Source organism: Barbus barbus (assembly GCF_936440315.1).
Source record: "Barbus barbus genome assembly, chromosome: 12".
NCBI lineage: Eukaryota > Metazoa > Chordata > Actinopteri > Cypriniformes > Cyprinidae > Barbus > Barbus barbus.
The window spans coordinates 19,339,207-19,351,222 of record NC_136740.1 but is presented as its reverse complement, the minus strand read 5'-3'; the positions used below and the strand labels follow the sequence as shown (position 1 = coordinate 19,351,222).

Below are 12,016 nucleotides of genomic sequence, written 5' to 3'. Positions count from 1 at the left end.
GCATCTCAAATGAGTCCTGTGACTTTAAGTGTTCCTCCATCGCAGTGACGCACTCTCTGATCCGAGTATATGTCGCAAGTGCATTCTCATTATTCAGTCCTTTGAATAAGATTTCAGACGTGTTTTTTGTTCTCGTCTTATTTCAAAACCCGTGGCGCTGATTTCCAGATTGATCAGTGAAACTGTATCCGTTTCGGCTGCCTTCAAACTTACTTACTGCACTCTGACATTTTCATTTTTCTGTCTGCATCACCACCATTCCCTCTGTAAACACTATATTCCTCCACGAAAAATAGGGCTTTCCATGCTTTTATTGGATTGCGCCGAAATGTCTCTTACCTGGAGCCGCTAAATCAGTCTGGTCGAATGCTGTATTTAATATTTTGCTCAAAAATAGGCTGTTCTTTATACTTAATGTTTCCTCGTGGTTAAAAGAGTAGCGAATAAAATGCATAAATGCAATTCTACTTGTGATTGATTGACGTATTATGTGCTTTGAAAAAATGTACATGCTGGACCGTGCACATCTGATATGATTAATAATAAAACGTGTTTAATATAGCGCACCAGTGCAATACAACACCATGCTTGAAGATGATTTTCAAGACATTTATATATTAAAAGTATTTCAAATATATAATACAAATACGTGTAATTATTACATTCCAGTTCTCAAATGTAAACACGGAGAGGAATTTTACAGGATCTTTTCATTAATATGGGGAGGCGGATGAATACATAAACCGCTTCAGCGTGATCTCTTCCTACTGCACATTTGCCCCGCCCACAATTCTGTTTTCACACAGAAGCGACCATACTTTAATTCGATTGGTCGAAACACGCAAAACTCATCTCTGATTGGCCACATTATCTGTCAATCACAATGCATTGCCAGTCATGGTGGATAGGACACTTTGTACATGGAGGTTTTTTGACTGTACGGGCTAAATAATAAACCTGAACAGGAGTTAAGGATTCCACATATTATTATAGACATCTGCTCGGTGTTTTTTATATTCTTGCCTGGTTTGATCTATATTACACTTCTTTCACGCATCGGGCCGTAAGAAACCTGGTGTTTATCGCACAGATGTGGATCTTGTAGCTGCTCCGGGTAAGTCGCTCGTCCAGTCTAGCTGAAGCTCTTATAGTGCCCAATTATTGCAGTCACCTCTCTGAATTTATTGCAAAGATATCTAAATTAAGGCTCTTTCGCGTTAGTGCGCAAGCATACTCTGGTTATATGTTGTATGCGTCTTTTTATTGCATCAAAGGGGAAATCGAGGCTAACGTTAGTGAGATACGGAGGTTCAGACTAGCTTTTAATGACCAGTTGGTGACAAGGGCATAAGATATAACCCAGCAGAGTTACAGTACTTTTTAAATAATTATTTACCTTAAAGTTAGTGTATTATTATAAATCGTGACTTACGGGGCCGATATGAACGGTGTTCATTGTTGTGGTGCTTCTGACGAGCTGCCAGATTTAGTCGCTGTCTGAAATGTCAACATGATATTGATGCAGTCGCACACATTTCGGCTCACTGTGTAGTGCGCTACAGGATAGCATGTGTTATGAGGTATAACATTATGGGCTAATAACTGATTCTAGGTATTTTGAGGGGTGTTTGTGTGAAGTAGACAGATTTGTTTTAGCACTCAAGCCACTTGCGTATCAAGTTTGGTTGATCCTGCTCGCGGACTCTATACAAAAGTTTGGTTTAACCTACGCAGTTCTGCGACACCACCCTCTCTCTTTCTGTTATGCAATAACAACATGTGTTTTTGGTGTATTCGTATTCTTAAAAACTTTCTTTGTGAACGTTTGCTGGCTCTAAAGTCAAACTTTTGATGTCAAGGACACCCAAAAATGATGTCCCCTAATGCAAGGAAACCTTCTTCCTAAATTAAATAATTTGTCAAACAAAATAACTAATTTTAGCGAGTAGTAAAGCCAAAAGAAATGATTCTGTATTATTATAAAAATATTTTCTTTGTATTACGGTGTTTTTCTTCAAATGATAATTGTCATCGTTATTAGGAATCCGTAATGAAATACTCATTATTAATCTCATGATATAATGTCATATAATGTTCATTTTGGTACATTAAAAATAACTTTTTGGTCACTGAAATTTTTCTGTCGGCCTCCTGGAGGTCCCTGGAGCCCAGTTTGAAAGCCCCTGTCCTAAGGCATTCAGAGAAGAAATGTCACTTTAACAAGCTGTAAAAGTGTGACTTCAGTCTCTCATTAAAATACATTAATATGAAGTTTCCACACGCTGCGTTGTAAGGGTGAAGTGGGTCTGTCCTAGATGCTTTGCTCTAGTGTAATGTGTGTGTGTGTGTGTGTGTACAAAGCTTTTGATTGGTGGCGTCAGAATTCCAGCTCTCATTATAGGCTGAATCTCATAATGAACTGAATGTCTAGGTCATGCAGACAGGTAGCGTGCAGTCGTGATTCCCAGCAGGGTGTCAGCTCTACCTCCAGAGTCTCAATGCTGTTATGTTCTCCCACCTGGGGTACCAATAACAGTCAGAGAGAAAAGATTCTTTCACACATTACAAACCTACCGCTGCTGTTTTCAAATGCTTCAAAAAAGTTTTCAGAAAATAACAAGCATCCTGTGAACAATCACGTTCGTTTTGTGAAGAAGTGCTGCTTGCTTGTGGGACGTTTGATGCATGGAAATGATTAAGCGGATGCAGTTCAGAAAATGTTTTTGTTGTGATGGAACATGAAACCCATTTAAGCAGGCCAGGATGATGCAAAACATGACAGAACAATAGTGTTATGTCTTCATCCTGATCATCTATAGTGATGTTGTCATCACCATGAAGTCAAAATAATGACTATTCATCCTGAGTCTCTTATCTAGTTTTCCACATAAACAAATTTATGACTGTGCTGCCACTGTTTTTATTAGATGTCTATCTGTCTGTCTTGTATTTGATGTGTGGTTTTTATTACATGTGCTCTCGCGTGTGTCAAAGGTCTTCTGCTGCCTGTAAAGCAGGTCTTCACTTTGTTCTCATTGTGAAATTTCTAAAATATCCTCTGGTCACATGTTTTAATCCATTTTTCCACTCGAACCATGTCTCTGGCCTTTAGTGTCTCCCTGAAAGCGTTTGACACAAATGCTTGCTGTGGACTTTACCCAGACATCCAGCTGTGGTCCACAGTTTTCTTTTCTATTTTGTCAAATTCTGGTGAGTTTAAAGGAGAAGTTCACATTAAATGTCTGTCTTTACTACCCCTAATGTTGTTCCAAACCTTTATGCAACACAAAAATATATATTTTGAAGAATGTTTCTACTGGTTTTGTCCATATAATAATAGTCAATGAGGTCCAAAACAACATTGACTGTATGGAAAAAAGCACATCTAAATATCTTCGTCATACATGTTTGGAATGACATGAGGGAGTGTAAATTGTGACAAAAGACACAGTTATTACAATTTTGTCCTTTATCAGTGGCATCTGATATCTGATTGGAAACAAATCCACTTTAAGGTCATAGCGGTGCTGATTAAATTAAGCTTTATAGGGTGGAGGGGGGGGGCCTTCCCTGCCCTTTCCAATTCAAAATGGCCTCAGTGTCCGTACTGGCTGTGCGGTTGGTGGAGTAGGGCACGCTGAAGGGCTGAAGCTCCTCTGAGAGAGCACAGCCCTCCTTCCCTGTGTTAATCTCTCCTCCAGCAAGCTCTTAATTGAGCCGTCATCAGCTGATCTAGGGGTTAAACATCAATTAAGGTAATGAGCAGTGTGAAAAGAGACCACTGATGATGAGGGCAACCCTTTTCCACTGGAGATGAGACAAGATTGGCAGGGGTTTAGGGCTTTTGATAAGCAATCAGAGTTGCATGTTTTTAAAATGAGCTTTTGAAATGTTAGCACTAGCAGGCATGCTTTGGTTTTCATATTGTGCGTTGGTATCTCAGACTTGATAAAGTTGATGTTGGCACCTTTTTCAAGTATTAATAAAACTTTTAAATGTAAAATGTTGTATCACTCTGTCGTTAAAAAGTCCATTGTGTATATTAGGGCTGGACCAGAATATTCGATTCGTTTGGTGGGTTGGCATTTGATTTTCAATTTTGAGATTTGAATATTCTTTTTTCTTTTTTTCCGAACATCTGGCATCCCTTGCGAAATGGTTCTTATTCGCGCTTGAATATAAATCGCCCATGAGTGAACGTCATGATTCAGTTGTCTGGAAGAGAAGACAAAAATGCCGAAGACCTCAGCTGTGTGGGAGCACTTTAAATTGAGTGAGGACAAGACAAAGGCAGTGTGCCAAATACGCGATTTGAAACTGACCTAAGTTACCACAACAGCACATCAAGTTTGACAAATCTGTAAGTAGTACGCCTATAGTATATTGTTGGTGTAAAAAAACGAGCTGCTTTTATTCGCCATGTTAATCAGTAATTTTACAAATTTGCACTTAATTTGCTTGGAAAATACTTGAATACGGCTGTCATAAAAATGTAATTTTATTGAATCTGTTCATTAATTAAAATGCGTGATGCTGTTATTGAAAGTATGCTACAGTGTTCTTTATTTATTACAGTTCGTTGAACTTCGTTCATTTATTTTTCGTTCTTCTTTTATTTAAATAGCCTACCCTTTACGGTGTCAGTAATTAGTGTGCTGCTAATTTCTGATTTGGGTGTGATTTTAGTTTTTTAGAAAAATCTTAGGCTACCTTAAACAGACCTGTGTGTTTTGTATCACTACTAGGGATGTAACGGTATGAAAATTTCTCATCACGATTATAGTGACCAAAATGATCACGGTTATCAGTATTATCACGGTATTGTTAAAATGTGCTGGAGATGTTCAAAAAGTACCGATACATAAATCACTTCAAGTTTTATACTTAAAAATCAACAAACAGCAAATAAAATGACTTTTTGTTTGCATAATCACTAAAACAATAACATTACCAATGAGTTCTGGATTTTAAATGACAACTTGACTGACACCAGTTTAATAGCATGTTCAAATAAATAATGTAAATGTTCAAATAAAGCTTTGAAAAAGTTTCATATAAAGGTAAACCTCACATTTCAGCCTTTAATGAAAAGAGTTAAGTCAAAATGATAATTGATTAATAAGGGGAAGGGGAGGGGAGAAGTGGTGTGTGGCCATGTATGGTGACCCATACTCAGAATTAGTGCTCTGCATTTAACCCATCCAAGTGTACACACAGTAGTGAACATACACCCGGAGCAGTGGGGTGCTGCGGTGCCCGGGGAGCAGTTGGAGGTTCGGTGCCTTGCTCAAGGGTCTCACCTCATCGTGGTATTGAGGGTGGAGAGAGTGTTGGTTATTCACTCCCCCCACCTACAATCCCTGCCAGACCTGAGACTCAAACCCACAATCTTCAGTTTACAAGTTCAACTCTCTATCCACTTATCTGCTCCATAAATAATTATATATAGCTTATCTGAATTGTTTAAATGAGTAGAATCCACATAAGCTTGTTTTTCTTCAACCGGTTCAAATTTACAGTAGGCCATGCAAATTTGGTCCGTTTTTTGACCAGATAGAAACTGCACACAGGCTGAATGTAAATAAGTGTCTGTGTAAATCCACTCTCCATATGACAGCAGGTGGCGCTTTATACGGAAAAGCTGAATTACAGCTGATTCCTGTGAACTCCGCGAACAAAGCAGTATTGTGTTTAAGAACACTTCCTTTAGGTATTACATGGAGCTAAGATGAAAACAAAATGCCATCGAATCGTTTCTGAAGACAGTCAGAAACTTCAGAGGTACATTCATATAATTAATTCACTGATCTATTAATTTGTATAATTCCCTCAGCACTCTTTTAAAACCTCCCAGCTTTTCCGCCCTGTTTTCACTCAGAATGAAACTAACTACTCTGCTGCCGTGCGCTCGTGAGACTGTTACACTCTGCTTTATGCTGGACAGTTTATTTATTTATCGTGAGTTGTTCAAATCGTGGTAATCAAATACGGTTTTAATGATAATTAAAATATGAAACGGTAATACTAACCGTGGGGAATTTTATCATGATTTATCGTCAAACCGGTAATCGTTACATCCCTAATCACTACTAGTGCAGTGTCTGTTCTCGGAGCATACGCGCCACTTCCGGCTCACGCTGTTCTGTAGCTTATTAAACGTTTATTAATTCTGAACGTGTCGTGTGTCCATATTGCACCAAAATGCGATGCTGCACTCCCTTGGGTCCGCAGCAACACACCCGCCACAGGTGAAGTCGATTGGATGAGCGGTTCTCGACATGCAAACAGACAGACAGACACAGAGGTTCGGCCCCCTCCCTCCGAAGCTTCGAATATTCGGTGTTGATTACTGCCGAAGCGTCGAAGCTCAAAAAAATGGTATTCGGACCAGCCCTAGTGTGTGTGTGTGTGTGTGTGTGTGTGTGTGTGTGTGTGTGTGTGTTGGGAGTAACGCAATACAGTAACGTATTACTTTTTGATGTAACGCAGTAGTGTAAGGCATTACTAATCAATTTTCAGTAATATTTTACTCTGTACATGTTAAGTAACGCTTGCGTTACAACACACTTTTAGCCCCCAATTTTATTTTATTAAAATAACTGCATTACAATTCTGAGACAGTAATATTGTAAGGTAAGGAATTACTTTTAAATAACAGTAACAAGTAATCTGTAATGTATTACAGTTTGGAAGTAACTTGCACAACACTGTATGTATATATATATATATATATATATATATAAAATAATACTTTCACTTTCTTTGATAGGGACTGATGTTAAATTATATTCTAAAGTACTATCTCGTCGTCTAGAGAAATTTATGAATAGGCTAGTTCATCATGACCAAACAGGATTCATTAAATCTCGCTCCGCTTCGGATAACTTACGCAGGTTATATCATATTATTAATTCAAAGAATAGTTTGTCCTCTCCTTGCTCAGTATTATCTCTAGATGCGATGAAAGCTTTCGATCAGCTAGAATGGAACTATTTATGGGTGGTTCTACAGCATCTGTGTCTAGGATCGAGTTTCATAAAAATGATAAAAGTTCTGTATGCCAATCCAGCAGCCACTGTTCTCACAGGTGCTGTTCGCTCTAACCCATTCTTTATACATCGAGGTACTCGTCAGGGTTGCCCACTTTCTCCTCTGTTATTCGCCCTATCCTTGGAACCCTTAGCTCAAGCGGTCCGACAATCTGAAACTATTTCTCCCATAAATATACGGAATACTCATCAACCTGCCAAAAGGGACTACGGATGAAAATTTGCCAGTCTTGGCTAAATCTGGTGCATTTTGCATATTGTTTGTGTTATTAATGTGCATTGTCCCTGATTAAATAAATGAAATGGAAATCATATTTCTTTGTTTGCAGATGATATCTTATTTTTTTTGGCGAAGCCATCACATTCTATTCCTCATGTTGAATTTTTGACCATTTTAGATCTCTCTCTGGGTTTAAAATTCATTGGAGTAAGTCATGTCTACTTCCCCTCAATTCTAAAATTGATTCCATGTCCCTTTCTATATCTATTCCATTGGTTCAAAACCTTAAGTACTTGGGGATAGACGTTTTTCCTTCCCTGCAGGAAATCGTCTCAAAAAACTATAATGGTATTCTAGCCAAAGTATCCTCAGATTTTGAAAATTTGATTTCGTCTTCCTACATCTTTTCAGGCCCGTATATCGGTGATTAAAATGAATGTTCTCCCACGTATTAATTTCTTTTCTTCTATGACTCCTCTCGCTTCACCGGTTGGCTACTGGAACAAACTAGATGCATGTGTTTCACGGTATATATGGGATGGGAAACGTCCTCGTATTAAACTGACTACCTTATAACGATGTAGATTACATGGAGCTCTTTCTTTCCCTAATTTTAGACTGTATGCTCAAGCCTTTTCCCTCCACCCTTTAGCAGTTTGGTTCGCTTCTGTGTCTTGGAGAGCAATTGAGGAATCTATTGTTTATCCTTATAAATTGATGCATCTTGTTTTTTCGGGAGTTCCGCTTAGGCAGTGTAAATCTCGGTTTGGTCTCATTGTAACCCACCTCCTCTCCACATGGAGGGATGTTGAAAGACGTTCACAACTAGCTACAAAATGGCATAGGCATTCGCCTATTTTCCACAATAATAACCTTTTGTCAGGCGGTACTCCATTTCCTTGTCCGCAATGGACTCATAGTAAAGTAAACACTCTAGGAGATATCTATGATGATAGTGGTTTAAAATCCTTCCAGAATCTTAAAACTCAATATAATCTGCCAGGCACCCTGTTCAGCCTTTGCGCAAACTAATCCTTCCTTCTGAGGAATCTCCCTTCTCTGCTTCAGACATCTATCTCTTTCTTCTTGCACTTTCATACAAACCTTTATCTATTACAACGGTTTGAGCTAAGGAACTTAATGAGGATGTGCATGTTTTATTTTCCGATCAGGTATGGGGTATGTTTAAACTGTCTTCTAAAAACCCTAAATCACCAAATGATTCATTGGAAATTGCTGCATAGGGTTTACTTGACTCCAATGAAACGTTTTTATATGAATCTGTCGTCTTCTCCTAAGTGTAATCTCTGTTCCCAAGAAGTTTTAGGCACTTTTTGCCTTTTTTTTTGGGAGTTCCCCTCTCTCTCTCTCTCTCACCTTTTTGGACTCACTGGACCTATCATATTTGTTGGGTACTGAGATATGTTTGACTCCGTGCCATTTTTTCATGAATGACTTTTGGGACTTCATCTTGTCTGTCCATCAAAGATCTTTACATGTTAGCTGCTCTCACAGCAGCAAAAAAATTGCTGGTCAACCGTTGGAATCCTCCTCACACAATGGACAGACGAACATGCACTGTGTATTTGTTGGACATTATCTCGATGGAGCTCTCTACTTCTCGTATACATGGATCTAACGTGAAAACTGTTAATTCATGGCATTCAGTTTTTAATGTTGTGTCTTCTTTTCTTAAAATCTTTGTAAAAATTATTTTATTGTTATTTATCTATTAATATTAATTCATATATTTTTATTATTATTATTTATTTTATTTTAAGTCTACCAAGGGGTGGGTTCTAAATTTGTACAGCTGCTTTTTGTTTTGTACTACTGTTCCACAGAATAAAATTCAATAAACAGTTGTTAACAAAAAAATACAGTAAGGTGCTCTAAATAGATTTCCCTGTTCACAGCGTCTAAAAATGCATGGAAATCGCGGCCGCGCCATTTCCAGCTTCCTTCCAAAAGCGCTCTGACTCTGAGCAAGTTCCATGAACCGCGTTCTCTATGAAGATGGGGAAGCACGAGTAACCAAAGGATAAACAGATTTCCAGCCACTGTATTAGCTTTACTGCTATATATATATATATATATATTTTTTATTTTTTGTGATGTTCTATGTGGTACATATGTAATATTGTATGTTATTTAATTTGTTTACCTGCCCAGGGACAGCAGATGTAAATTAGCTATTAGCTAACTTTGGTGCAATTACTTTTAATTGTGCATTGTCCCTGTAAAAATAAACAATAAAGAAAGAAAACATGCACTTAACCTTTTCACAGGCATTTTGTTTAGACAGATATCGTGATGTATCATTATAGGATTTTCTAGAAATATATCGATTACCGCAGAATCGCTGTATCATGATATTATCGTTATCGTGAGCCATGTATCGTGATTATATCGTATCGTGAGGTACCCTTCGATTCCCACCCCTACACCTAACATTAAAGTTTTTAAATATACTTTTTTATTCAGTCTTCAAATTAATGTACAAACAACATATTTTTAATATTTGTTTAATGGCATCTTTTTATATGACTGAAGGCCAGTATCACTGATACCAAGTAATAATGATTTCACTATAAAAATTTCCCCTAATATTTAAATATTTAGCCATTAAACATTACATTATAATTAAGAGCTATCAATTTTTACATTTTAAAATAACTTACCTTAAAAATAGACTTTAAAAATAACTTCTAATTTAAGTGAACTTAACATTTATTACAATGGGTTTATGTGAATATTTTTTTATCACATTCGTTACACCTTGGCAAAGGCCTGCTTGGGCTGATACGCGTTGGTATTTTTTAATATGTAGCTCTGTCTTATAAAAGTTTTTTGTACTTCGCTTGCTATGTGAGTTTTGTTGTGCAATGGAATCCACTTTTTGTTTTTGACATTTTGTTCCCGCTCTGGAGCACCCATAGTCTCGCTTGTGATCACTTGACGCACCCCTGGTCTAGATCATTTTCTTCTTTGAGTATTATAATCAATGTTATATTTAGCTAGGCTACCTATGCCCCTCGGCAGAAATATTCAGAATATTCCAGGGAGTTATGAGTGGGGTGGCCAACCCTAGGCTCCTCCCCTGCGTTAACGGCGTTAAATAATTTTAACGCGTTAAACTGAAAAAATTAATTGCCTGCGTTAATGTGCTAATTTTGACAGCACTACATACTTGGGTGCCGATACAATATGTAATTACATTTTTTTTATTTATTTTTTTAAGAATTTTGATTCTACAAGTATTGCGATTCGATATTGCTATGTGTTGCGATTTTTGTTTCTAACTCTAGACCATGGGAAAAAGTTGAAATACTTGATTATATTAAGTCATATTAACAAAAACAATGCATCACTGAACTTTTAATTCAGGAGCATACACATACACAGTGTATATTTAAAGTACCTTGAACCACGAAACTTTCAAGTACCAAAACCCTGAACTTGCACATGAATATAATAGTCAAATGTTCAACAAAATGAGTACTTTCTGAAATAAAATAAAGTGCTATGTTACTGTGCATACCGTATTAGTCATCATGTTTTCCCGGCAGTGTGTAAAATCCAAACTTGGGATTCCACACTCGGGATTCAAAATGTGAAGGTGCAGAAAGAATTCTGGAAGAGGTTTGATCCTCTCCCTCCTTCATGGTTTTGCTTTCTCGCGCCGGCTTGAAACGTATTCGATGTCATCTAATGCAGCGAGACTGCGCACACAGAATGATCGTTGAATGACGTTATCAAAGCACCGCAATGATACTTTGATGTCATGCGCTGATCGTCTGCGCGTTGCTGCTCCAAGTCGAACACACCTATAAATTTCGCTCTCTGTTGGAATTAAAAAGCGCTAACTTCTCCCAACCACCTCTTAGGAAAATAAAATAATTAAATATAAATCGATTCTGAGGTAAACCAATCGATTTTTAAATCGTTTTAAAAAGAATCGCGATAGTTAGGTGATCAGATTTTTTTTCTCCCACCCCTAATATACACTGAACAAAATTATAAACCCAACACCTTTTGTTTTTTTTGCCCCCATTTTTCATGAGCTGAACTCAAAGATCTAAGACTTTTTCTATGTACACAAAAGGCCTATTTCTATCTAATATTGTTCACAAATCTGTCTAAATCTGTGTTAGTGAGCACTTCTCCTTTGCCAAGATAATCTATCCACCTCACAGGTGTGGCATATCAAGATGCTGATTAGACAGCATGATTATTGCACAGGTGTGCCTTAGGCTGGCCACAATAAAAGGACACTCTAAAATGTGCAGTTTTATCACACAGCACAATGCCATAGATGTCGGCAGTTTTGAGGGTGCGTGCAATTGGCATGCTGACTGCAGGAATGTCCACCAGAGCTGTTGCCCGTGAATTGAATATTCATTTCTCTACCATAAGCCGTCTCCAAAGGCGTTTCAGAGAATTTGGCAGTACATCCAACCGGCCTCACAACCGCAGACCACGTGTAAGATCGTCTGAGATATGCCGGACAGCTGCTGTAACAATCGGTTTGCATAACCAAAGAATTTCTGCACAAACTGTCAGAAACTGTCTCAGGGAAGCTCATCTGCATGCTCGTCATCCTCATCGGGGTGATTGAGGCTGATGTCAACGTTGTGGATCGAGTGACCCATGGTGGCGGTGGGGTTATGGTATGGGCAGGCGTATGTTATGGACAACGAACACAGGTGCATTTTATTGATGGCATTTTGAATGCACAGAGATACCG

At 38.0% G+C, this 12,016-nt stretch overlaps 1 protein-coding gene across 9 annotated transcripts in view; it reads left to right on the top strand.

The window, feature by feature from the left end:
* Positions 1 to 869: 869 nt before the first annotated feature.
* Positions 870 to 12,016, top strand: part of LOC306877643 (myocyte-specific enhancer factor 2D homolog) — a 70,412-nt gene continuing 59,265 nt past the window's right edge. For 8 of the 9 annotated variants that reach the window (XM_079429519.1, XM_079429525.1, XM_079429516.1 and 5 more), the window contains exon 1: positions 877 to 1,114. The gene's annotated coding sequence lies outside the window, so the exon portion shown is untranslated. Of the gene's footprint in view, positions 1,115 to 12,016 lie in introns of all 9 variants that reach the window. The other variant, XM_079429529.1, reaches the window with a different exon arrangement.